Raw genomic sequence first — 12,757 nt, forward strand, 5'->3', positions numbered from 1 at the left:
TTTCAATGCACGCTGTATTTTGAGCTCTAGGAGTTTATCATCACGTGCTTTGACAATCCCCATAGATTTTCAGCAGATTTAGGTTAACTGTTGACATGGTAACTTAACAAGGTATATTACAAAGTAGCATATTGTCAATGTAAGTTTACAAAACTAGACCAATTGAAGAATAACTTACTGTTTCCATCAGTGGATACATAGTTTCGAAGCACAGTATGACTAAACATCTTTACACACATATATACACTTTCGATTCTACAGCACATTTGCACACAATAATCAATACGAGTCAAAGTATTTTAGAAGCAAAGATGCTGGAGTTCTACAAATACAAAGCTTTTGTTATTTCAAAGAAGATACAAAGCTACTAGTTCGTTAGCTGTACAACATATCACTTACAAAGCGTTTGTGAATATTTCAAATTCGGATGAATGTTGTCAAATGTTTGCACTATTAAATATTTGTTTATTTACGAAAAAATAAACTTTGATATTTTAATATTGGTGTTTTTAAATAGAAATTGATACGATCAGGGCAACTGCAATAAGTAAACGGCATTCAGAAAAATTTGTTGACAAACTATAGAACAAAATGTAGAACAACACCAGTAATTGATGCACTACAGGAATAACAACTTACACAAAATATATTTTCACAATCATTCCCTTTTTAGTCACAGCATCACAAAATATTGCTAACATATTTAGAAAAATTAATGGTAAAATATACTTCTCCACAAACAACAAACACAAAACATGGACACAGTAAACACAAACACCTCTGTAACAGAAGATGGTGAAATATATAAATTGCAATGTAACTGCTGCCCTGCATTTTACATAGTCAAAATAGAAAGAACTCTCTACACATGTTACGAAGAACACACTGATGCGTATATGTTTAATCACTTTGACAAACCCACAATAGCCACCCACATGTACACTCTTTGACATAAAACTTGACCGGCGGCCGGCCGCTTCAGAGGCGAAGTCCGCGCCGATCGCGACATGGGACAAAAAAACTGGCCAACTCGCTAATTCTCTAAGTCCGGTTATCTGCACAATCTGGCAACACTGTAGACTGCGGCACTTCCTGGAGGAAAACTTGTCCCATGATAGAGAAACTCTAGGCTGATTACGCCTGTGGTCTAGCGGTAGCGTGCGTTGTTTCTGTTCATAATGTCAGTGGATCGAGAGCAGCTGGTATAAAATATTTTTATAGCCTCTTCTGTCTGAATGCTGAAGACGTGAATGTAATGGTAGCGCAGATTCAATCTATTTCGCTTTGTGACACACCGATATCAAAATTTTATCCAGTAACGATTTTGCGGCAGATTTCCTGCAGACTGTCCTCCTCTGGACGCCGTATGCGGCAAAGCTCCGGGATCCATTTGCTGGCTACTGGCAGCGGCCGTGGCGACAGCAGCGGCGCTGCACTCCCCCGTTCTTTATCGAAAGCGCCTGCTACCGCTCATCGCTTTTGATGATTTAAAACGCTTTATTATTAAATGTTGCTCCACAGAAAATTTCTACAATTTCCATTCACGCTCAAAAGCAACGCAGACAGACGCCCTGATTAATAGGCGGGTAATCGGCACGAGCTGAGTATGGCCCGAAATTAATTTTATAGACTGGGACGAAATTAAACCACCTCACTACAGTCGATGAATTTATAAATGCTTCATACATCGTTTCTTTTCCTTTCTAACTCAATTATTTGTGCAACGTTTGGTCAATGTTTGGATGTTTTCGTCAAGCCAGAGTGAGCGTCTGTGGTGTAAAGTGTATTACAGTTCTTGTTTTATTCCTTATGGTAAGTCTATGCGATAAACTGTGTGAATACCTTGCAATGCATGCTCTGTAGCAGTGCAGGAACACTGCACATTTGGAGTTCCATGTATGGGTTCATGAAGTATTTATTGTTGATCGGAAGTGATAGTTAAGGTCATCAGATTTAAACCAGAAAAATTTGTCGTTTTGAAGGTTTCAGAGAACGGAAAGGAATTGCTAACGCCGGTGTTAGGAAACGTCTACAGTTAAATGCTATTGCAAAAATTTAGAAGAAGGGAACTACATTAATGAGCATGTGCACTTCATAAACAACCTTCTGACATGTTAGACCTATATGACGAACAAAGCTCAAATTTATATCGTTGACAGTCGGTTTGAATCTTTTCAGGGTCTATTTTACAGTGAAGCACCTTGGAATTCGCAAAGCAGAAATCCATGATATTAACTTAATTTACTAAGTCGAAATCGGACGAAGATTGATGTTTAAAGGCATTCTTCAGATTTCGCATAAGAAATTTTTACTAGCTGTTTGCAACTCCATTAATTAAAATGGAAAATAAAAGGTTGTACTCAGCGGCTTCTACCGTGATTCGAACTGCTATGTCTTATAGTACAAGCACTGCAACGCACAAGGGAACCTCTGAGCTAACGACACACTGGCGGCCAGAGGCGGAATATAGTCACTGCGATGTTGCCTGAGCCTCAAAACGCAACCTTAAACACACGAACAGAGGAGGTGGAGATTACTGTTTTAACGTCCCGTCGACAACGATGTCATTAGAGACGGAGCACAAGCTCGGATTAGGGAAGGATGGGGAAGGAAATCGGCCGTGCCCTTCCTAAGGAACCATCCCGGCATTTGCCTGAAGCGATTTAGGGAAATCATTGAAAACCTAAATCAGGATGGCCGGGCGCGCGATTGCACCGTCGTCCTCCCGAATGCACACACAAACAGGTGTTACTTATGTGAAGAACGCCATTCTTGGAGTCCAGAAATTAAATATACTTTCTAATTGTGTCATCTTGTAGTGGATTATATCGTACGAGTCTTCGATGTGGAAAACGAATGTCAAGTGAATTTAGCGAGGTAACGCCGACCTACACCCGGGAGTAAATGCACTATCAGAGTGTTGACAAATACTTGCTACGACGCTGCCATTTCTCGGCTCTCTGACGAGGCAGCTCTTCAGCGAAATGCTTGCCGTGATTCTCCGATACGGTTCTTCAGAGTGGAGACGCGCGCGCACGTTTGGTTTTTATGCAGCGTTCTCCCCTGATGGTTTCTGACGTCGCCTTCTGGGCTATGTATACATATGAGACATTCAATTATCATTAATCCAGAATGATACAAGTTTCAGCTTCCGGTGTGGAAGAAGGCTGTTGACGCCGACATTATATCATTTCAACGTAGGGAAAGCAAAACGGATCATTCAATGTTTCTCATTCAACATAAAGCATGTGAGATAATTTTCCGTAACGTTCATAATCATCTAAAAATACAAACGAAGTAAAAATACACCGGAAGCTTATTCGAATTGAATATAACGCTTTGCACCTCGATGTCGAATTTGTCCACTTGCAATCTTTTGCAGCATACACATAGAATGTCATGATTACCACGAGAATGAAGAAATATGTTGGTAAGGATGGAAGCAAGAAGAGACGCAGTCAACAAATATTCTATTCCTCATGGCATTCATTTCATTTGACACGTAAGAAGAGGTAAAGCGGGAATTTACTTTCGTTAACACGAAAGATATGCCGCACATATTGATAACGAGGAAGTCTGCGTCTTCATACGTTTCCTCCTTGAAATCTGTATGCTCTATTATATACTAAGTAGCCCGATCATTGTTTCAGTAATGTTACCCTCTTGTTTGACCCCGTAACGATGAACAGATTCCAAATGCATGTCTCCCTTCCTGGGTTGTTTTTTGTGTTTTATTGCTTGGAATTCCTGAAGCAGACCACTGTGCCTTCCCCCCTCGTGGGTTAGGTCTCAAAACTAAACCGCTTTGTATCCAATGGCATAATTTATTCAGACAGCATCAGCATAAGACTATCAAACAAAGCCTTCCATTTACAGTTGCAGCACTCTAACCAGCACTGACCAAAGTGTAATCCACGGTCATGGTCCTAAATTACCAGCTGTCTGCTACTGTGGCAAAGTCCGTACTACACTGTCGATTCCGCAGCACCATTTTATCTGGTAACACTGTGTAGTTGCACAGTTGTGCTACCAGGTCTGTCCTCACACTGTCAACTTTATGTATCTCACTTCTCCTGTAGCGTAGATCACGAGGAGCCGAAGTAAATGAGTGTATTCTGCATGACGTAACATTCAGTATTCCCTTCTTTCATAGCCACTCTTCATGTGCATCGATACCAAATAGGAATGCGAAAACTCTTGCGAGTGAGAGAATGACAATAACAATCGTAACAAGAACAAGCAAATAATGAATGATGTTTATTCCAACGCAGAACGAGAATGGCTTTAAATATAAAAATCTGTATCTATATCTATATCCATATCTATTGATCTTTGAGTTGGCACAATGCAAATATATTCTTAGCATTTAGTTACTGAATTTAGTTCTGGATGTTTGCAGAGAAAAGCAAAAGTCGGTACTTCTCGCTAGTGTAATATAATGTGAACCAGCAACTACCCTTTCCTTAGAACACGACTCAAGCAGGTCCTCAAGTAGGTAGCAAGGCACTGCTACATTCTGTTCCCTGACATTGCTCTGATGACGGTTAATGCAGATAGTTCCGATTATGAAATACAAAACGTATTGCAGGTTAGTTCCTAGGATAGTAACATTAAATTTGCGTTGTAGACGGCACATGAACGTGACGACTATCCATATTTACTCATCAATATAAAAAGACAATATTTAGGGAATTTAGCAGGATTACTCAAAATGAATTCTGAAATTGGGTGACTGACTGCACAGGTGCTAAACGTCGTCAAGAGTATACGATGTCCTAATCGCATTAGGAATATGAAGATCGTCTTCGACAGCTCGCAACTTTCACATTGCTATCTCCACCCTACTCCAGACAGCCCTCGGTGGAGTTGCACGACGTTGCCGATGTTATGGAAGGCCTTCAAACGACAACAGACCACATATTGAAAAATACAAGCGAATTCTCTTGCAGCGTAAGCTTATTGTAACTAATCTAAAAATTATTGGAGAGGAACATTGTCCTATTCAAAAAAAGTAAAATGTTATACACTGTTGACGTCAAACGGACATTATCTATGTCCTGTCTTGTGTCCTACTCATCTATAATATCAAGTGTACTATGAAAATGATTATATATAATGGATGATAGGGTAATGCATTGATACCAGATGGTGGGGGCCGGCCGGTGTGGCCGTGCGGTTCTAGGCGCTTCAGTCTGGAACCGCGTGACCGCTACGGTCGCAGGTTCGAATCCTGCCTCGGGCATGGATGTGAGTGATGTCCTTAGGTTAGTTAGGTTTAAGTAGTTCTAAGTTCTAGGGGACTGATGACCTTAGAAGTTAAGTCCCATAGTGCTCAGAGCCATTTGAACCATTTGAAGTATTTAACACAAAATGACATTAAAAATTAAAGTTATTCACGAGCAGCTAGTTGAGAATATGTATGAACATTAAATGACACGACGAACTGAAATAATATGACGAAGAGTTCAGCGCTCACTGGGAATAGAGCCCCACACAAATCGTTGTTGACTACACACAAAGAGACGTCAGCTACCGAATTTTTCTCCACCAGCTGCTCAGAATAGCATCTTGAACTTACAGTCATCTCGCAAATAGTTCTGTGTCTCACTGGGAGTTAAAAACGTCAGATATCGTTAGTGTTGACAACGAATGAAAATACATTAAAAATCAAAATTATGATCCACCAGCAGATAGGTGTTCTCATGATAGAGCTTGATAATACATAATTAAATCTTTAGTGCCGGGCCAGGATTCGATCCCATTCACGCGTAATATGTGAAGGTGTTGAGGAATTTGCAGTTTTGAACAAACAACAAATTGTAGCCGAGCTGTATTGCCACGAAGGGATCAAATTCCGCGTTAAGGGCGGTCTGAGTTGCATTCCCAGTTTAGAACCAATTTTATCGACATACAGAGGCTCAAATAAAAGATGGAATAAGTGTCCTGTGACCATACATAGCGTTTGTGTCGTCACTTGAAATAAATAACTAGTATAAGAAAGGTTACTGGTGATAGAGTTTCTACATGTCGCCACTCCAGACTTTATTGTGGTTCAACCTACCGCCTACTTGGTAAAGAAGGAATATCATCTTTAATGTGAATTTTCAGACCACGCAGCCATTATATCTCCTCACTTGGTGTAGCCAGGAGAGAATGGAATCTGTCTCTCCCTATCTAAAATCATTGACGGAAGTGGGAATCGAACCCAGACCATAGGTATAACAACCTACCATCCGTCCAACAGACCACGAAATCCTCTTCTCTGCGAGTCATTTTTCTATCGTAACGCAGTTGCGCCACACTGGATGAGAATTCTGACACACAGGCTCCCTGTAGTAATTTGCAGCATGTTCAGTAAATTCATTTACTTGGTTGACCGAATCACTATGAACTAGCTGCCTCGGCTACCCAGTGCATACATTCGACTATTTTGTAATCACAGAAATAAAATCACGTAACTGCCACCTACACATAACTGCCAACAGTGTAGGATGCAGAAGTTTAAATAGGAAGTGTTCCTTTCCACTTGAGCTATTCTATTGCGCTATCTGTTACTAGAAAACGTCGTTAAGTCCAAAAGAAAAGCTGTAACTGTTTGTCTCTCAGAAGTCAAGGCCTGGCCATATGCATAATCTCACAGTGCTGTGGAATCCAAAAGTTCTGGAGGAATAGTTACCGAGCTCTGGAGCTGCTGTAGCTACGTGTCAGCTTGTAGCATAGATAAGATGTCGCGAGTTCGAATACATTCAGTGCTACATTTTTTAAAACGCAATTCTGCTCTCTGCTGAAGGTATCAATCTAATGGAACTTTGAACATAATTCCCTTCACTTCTCAACCCAAAGTAGTCGCATGTGGAAAAAGGGCTAACTACCGTGACATTTTGTTCTATTCAGGTTTAATAGACAGCAGGCAGCAGATGCATCTCGAAGTTGTGCAGGGAGAGCGCATCGTGCCATAATATGTCAGAAAAGTAATTTCTATATTAGCCGTCGTGTGGTAGTGATATTTTGTTCTTCTTCAAACTTTGTTTGACAGCTTTAACTCAGAACAAATTTTCTACATGCATGTAATCAATAAACTGCATGTGCATTGTCAGACTGTCATAGGTAACATCTGAGAATTCGTATATATCGTTGATGATTAATTTCTCTCTCATGTTTACTATTGTTTTAACAACACTAAAGGAAACCTTACGAAAATTGTGCACTGTATTATAAGAAATGAAATAAAACTAACCATGGTAACCTTACGACGAAAGTATCTGTAAACAAGCATGCCTCTATCGACACGAATTAGTAAAATACTACTCACTTAGATTTTGATTGGGTCTGTGTTTAATTGGTATGCTTACTCAAGAGGTATGCAAATGTGGCATTTCATAAATATAGTTACGTATTCCTAGAAACCCAAAATTCGCTTGTCAGCAGCGGAAAGAGGCCTTACCTGTTGTGCAGCATTGTAAGTTTTTCAACATTGCACTATGAGCTGAAAGCATTTTCTTGCGATTTCCTTATTGATGTTTGATCTGACTGCTTGTAGCTCTTTCACAGAAGGGATAAAAACGTTACAGTCAGCGAGACTGGAACTGCGAACCGTAACAGACGCTTTTTCAAAGCTCAGCACGTTACCACAGAGCTGGCGAGGAGGTATGGGTTTTAGCTTCCTATTACAAGGGCAATAGTAACTAGAACTCGTAAACCGCTATTTGAATGTCGAGATTAGTTGCGGTTTCCACCTGCAACGACTTTCCTGGACTGGAAACCGTAAATTTTCAATCTTTTGTTACCCTGCAAGCGATAATAACTCGGATTATTCAATGGAAATGACAGGTAAAATCAAGTGAACTTTGAGGCTTAATTCCGTGCACACCAGGAAGTAACTCGTCGATCACAGAGTTGCCAAACATACGTTGCCTTGTTGCCAAATCTCAGTTACAGTACTAGCAGGAAGAAGACGAACCCATGTGATCCTACAGCGGTCTGGGAAGTGACCATAGCTGGTGTCTCCAAGTCACGGCTGCTACGGCCTGGAATACGTAATGCGTCTGATTCGCTTTCTGTAACTAGGTTTAGGGACTGGAGCGTAGTTACTAATAATACTCAGAACTGACTGCCAACTGAGCATCATAAATCAGTAACTCTCATTGTTGTTTTTATATTTCTTTCGTAAGTGTACTCAAAACTAAGAAAGTCATTCACAGGCGTTTTCGTGCCTTGCCGATAGTCGAGCACAACATACAAATAAAAATAAAAAAGAATGTGTGTGTGTGTGTGTGTGTGTTTGTGTGTGTGAGAGAGAGAGAGAGAGAGAGAGAGAGAGAGAGAGAAATAGAAAGCAATGAGAGAGAGTGTAAAAAATTGTTGTAAAGAAATTGAATCATGGTATTTAAAGAAATCTTTCATTAAAATGACACGTTCCATATCATGACCGAGCGAGGTGGCGCAGTGGTTAGACACTGGACTCGCATTCGGGAGGACGATGGTTCAATCCCGCGTCCGGCCATCCTGATTTAGGTTTTCCGTGATTTCCCTAAATCGCTCCAGGCAAATGCCGGGATGGTTCCTTTCAAAGGGCACGGCCGACTTCCTTCCCCGTCCTTCCCTAATCCGGTGAGACCGATGACCTCGCTGTCTGGTCTCCATCCTCAAACCGACCAACCGACGACGACCATATCATTACGAAATGTCGTATTCATGATCTATGGAACAAGAGTTAATCTAATGTAATCTAATCTAATCTAATCACATCATATTGATGATTAGCCATGAAGAGTCATGAATTACCGAAATTTTGGCCAATACCAGTAACCAAATCTAAACTTGAAAATAAAAGACGACAATTTTTGTAATAAACCGTGACTCCTATCAAGACCCTTTCGTCCCTGTTATCGAACCACGAAAGATGTCTGATATACCTCCATTCTGAAGTAACAAAGTGTGCATGCATTTAAAGATGAAGTGCATGATGTGAAGTTCTGTGACGGAGATACGAACCCAACACGTAATCCGATTGTTAACTAAGAAAAATCAAATGTTACGTATCGGTTTTTCTTACGAGCCGCTAGGTGTCTGAATCTAAAATAAGGATACAAACTTTGGTGCCTAAGCGACAATCGAACTGCACACCTACCGTGCATCCACGAATATAGCTTAAGTTTCAGTTGCTTACTCATGAACAGTAAGATGTGTGCGTGTTTGACCAGAAATAACGACACCTGTTGCCATTGTTGGAAACACATGAACAGACATTGAAATTGCGCGTTAATTTTCACTAGCAGGTGGGTGTGCACTTGATAAAGCTAGAAATGAAATTATGAATATTTTTGTACTGGATCAGGTTTCAGACCCACATACTTACCTTTGGAGGAGACCTAGAGAAGATTGCAGTCTTGGGAAAAGGAACGAAATGACTGAACTATACTGTTCCGAGAGATTCAGATCCTCGAAAGAGGAGATACGAATTCGAATCACAGTCCAGCACCAAATTTTTAAACGTCTCAAGTTCAATCAAGTACAAGTAAAATAAGAGCCCTGTCCCTTTAAACGGCTATCGGTTCATCAAATAAAATAAAATTTTCTAATGTAAGTAAGCTTACTGGCGACTGTATTTCTGTTTACCATGACTTCCGCTGTGTTATTTCCCAACGTAAACCGGCTCTGCCCAGTTGGTAATGAAGGAACGTGATGTTTAATGCGGATTCTGGATTATAACGTCTTTCTCTTGAGGTTACCAGAGGTAAAATAAATCAGTTTGTGCCTCCTAAAAGTAAATGCCTGAACCCACGCATTGCACCTGTGATAGCTCGTTCCACCATACCATTGTGGCCACATTACCCAGCCCCAAGAGTGTGCTGTAACGGATGATGTGCTTAGCTTACAAAATTAGTCATGGTGGAAAAAATGCGAGTCTATTAAATGGTCGAGTAGAAGCAAGCTTCTGACGCAGAGATTATGCTATTCTCATGTCACAGGATGTAAAGACTCTTCTAGGCATCATAGGCTGGATGTGAAGCCATTTTGATTTTTCACAAATTCAGCAAATTTCTTAGTTCGAGAAAATTCACTGTGAAGTGTGAAGTTGCCGGATAATTCGATTATTGCTGTTATTATTAATATCATTTTATTCATACCGCTGCTGTAACACAAGTGCTTGAACATCATTTAATGCCTTTTGGTCACTATAGATGTAGTTTCCCATGAACAGGTTCTTTCCCTGTCTACGGAATCCTTTTCATGTTAATATCAAACACCAGCAATTACTCGTAGATTACTTTAAAACTAAAGTAATTGACGAAGACGTTACTTGGTAACAAAACGCACTGCCTTTCTTCACTTACTTTCGCCTAGAAATGGCTATCGAGTACTGACAAACCAAAAGGCAAGAGATCTTACTGCCTTCCGATATACGTTGCTGTTAGTTCTTCCACATGATTTGGTCGACATGACCTGTTTCAAGTTGTGTATGACAGACAGTGTTTTAGAAAATCTATTGTTTCCCTTTGAAATAAACAGAAGTATTTTCATTCTAAGCTGCCCAAGTACAAAATTTTCGCAATATTAGTTCAAATTTAATATTCGCTTCTATAATGTAGGAAAGTATTTCACAGTCGCAAAACTCGCATCCGAAACGTTGACCTTACACTTAGTCGCTGACCATAAATTCCAGCTCAGAGTGACACCAGTTTAAATAACCTAATGTAGTGAAGACTGTTAGCCAGTGCTCTTTCTCACCGGAAAATACGCAATTCACTCATTTGGCTCCATAAGTACACTGTAACAGTAATTTCTGTGTGAAATTTGTCAGTAAGCTTTTGCCTTCCAACCGGCAAAATACGGCAGAGTACGGCCGGTAAACAATTCACAAACCACGATTTAGTGCCAATAAGACGATTTCTTTAAACATTGTCGAAGCTGAGGGAATTTAGTTTCTGCTTAAATCGTCTTAAGCAGCAACAATCACAGATATCTCAAATAGGAAAAAGCTGAATATCCAGGTACGAAGGTTGTAAAACAAACTTCCCACAGTTTGTGTCAGGTTGATCTTTTCGTCTGATAACACTGCTTAAGTATTTTGTCTAAGAGGTATCACAAGTAGTATCCTTGTAGCTGTGGGAATCATTGGTTGAAAACGAGTTTAACACCAATGGGTACAGTGCTGCTAAATTTTCACAATTATTATCAACCTAAGTCTGAGTTCATCCACAAACTGAGGCATATTTATAATATTGGAGCTAGACTGTGTATCCTTGTCTTTCTTGAGTGGTCATTGGAAGGCGTTTACATACACGTATACAATACTATGAATACTTCGAACGCTATGGTTAACGTTGCTCTCATAAACTACTTTTTCTTTTAATTCTTCTGGGTCTTCAGCGTGCAATATGTGTTGTAGATACAGTCTCAGATCAAAAAATTGACCACCGAGTCGTTCACGTAAGGTGGACAATACAGTCGTGCTCCTCTCAGAATTCTACACTCCTGGAAATGGAAAAAAGAACACATTGACACCGGTGTGTCAGACCCACCATACTTGCTCCGGACACTGCCAGAGGGCTGTACAAGCAATGATCACACGCACGGCACAGCGGACACACCAGGAACCGCGGTGTTGGCCGTCGAATGGCGCTAGCTGCGCAGCATTTGTGCACCGCCGCCGTCAGTGTCAGCCAGTTTGCCGTGGCATACGGAGCTCCATCGCAGTCTTTAACACTGGTAGCATGCCGCGACAGCGTGGACGTGAACCGTATGTGCAGTTGACGGACTTTGAGCGAGGGCGTATAGTGGGCATGCGGGAGGCCGGGTGGACGTACCGCCGAATTGCTCAACACGTGGGGCGTGAGGTCTCCACAGTACATCGATGTTGTCGCCAGTGGTCGGCGGAAGGTGCACGTGCCCGTCGACCTGGGACCGGACCACAGCGACGCACGGATGCGCGCCAAGACCGTAGGATCCTACGCAGTGCCGTAGGGGACCGCACCGCCACTTCCCAGCAAATTAGGGACACTGTTGCTCCTGGGGTATCGGCGAGGACCATTCGCAAGCGTCTCCATGAAGCTGGGCTACGGTCCCGCACACCGTTAGGCCGTCTTCCGCTCACGCCCCAACATCGTGCAGCCCGCCTCCAGTGGTGTCGCGACAGGCGTCAATGGAGGGACGAATGGAGACGTGTCGTCTTCAGCGATGAGAGTCGCTTCTGCCTTGGTGCCAATGATGGTCGTATGCGTGTTTGGCGCCGTGCAGGTGAGCGCCACAATCAGGACTGCATACGACCGAGGCACACAGGGCCAACACCCGGCATCATGGTGTGGGGAGCGATCTCCTACACTGGCCGTACACCACTGGTGATCGTCGAGGGGACACTGAATAGTGCACGGTACATCCAAACCGTCATCGAACCCATCGTTCTATCATTCCTAGACCGGCAAGGGAACTTGCTGTTCCAACAGGACAATGCACGTCCGCATGTATCCCGTGCCACCCAACGTGCTCTAGAAGGTGTAAGTCAAGTACCCTGGCCAGCAAGATCTCCGGATTTGTCCCCCATTGAGCATGTTTGGGACTGGATGAAGCGTCGTCTCACGCGGTCTGCACGTCCAGCACGAACGCTGGTCCAACTGAGGCGCCAGGTGGAAATGGCATGGCAAGCCGTTCCACAGGACTACATCCAGCATCTCTACGATCGGCTCCATGGGAGAATAGCAGCCTGCATTGCTGCGAAAGGTGGATATACACTGTACTAGTGCCGACATTGTGCATG

This window comes from Schistocerca piceifrons, chromosome 9, assembly GCF_021461385.2.
Source record: "Schistocerca piceifrons isolate TAMUIC-IGC-003096 chromosome 9, iqSchPice1.1, whole genome shotgun sequence".
In the NCBI taxonomy this organism is placed as follows: domain Eukaryota; kingdom Metazoa; phylum Arthropoda; class Insecta; order Orthoptera; family Acrididae; genus Schistocerca; species Schistocerca piceifrons.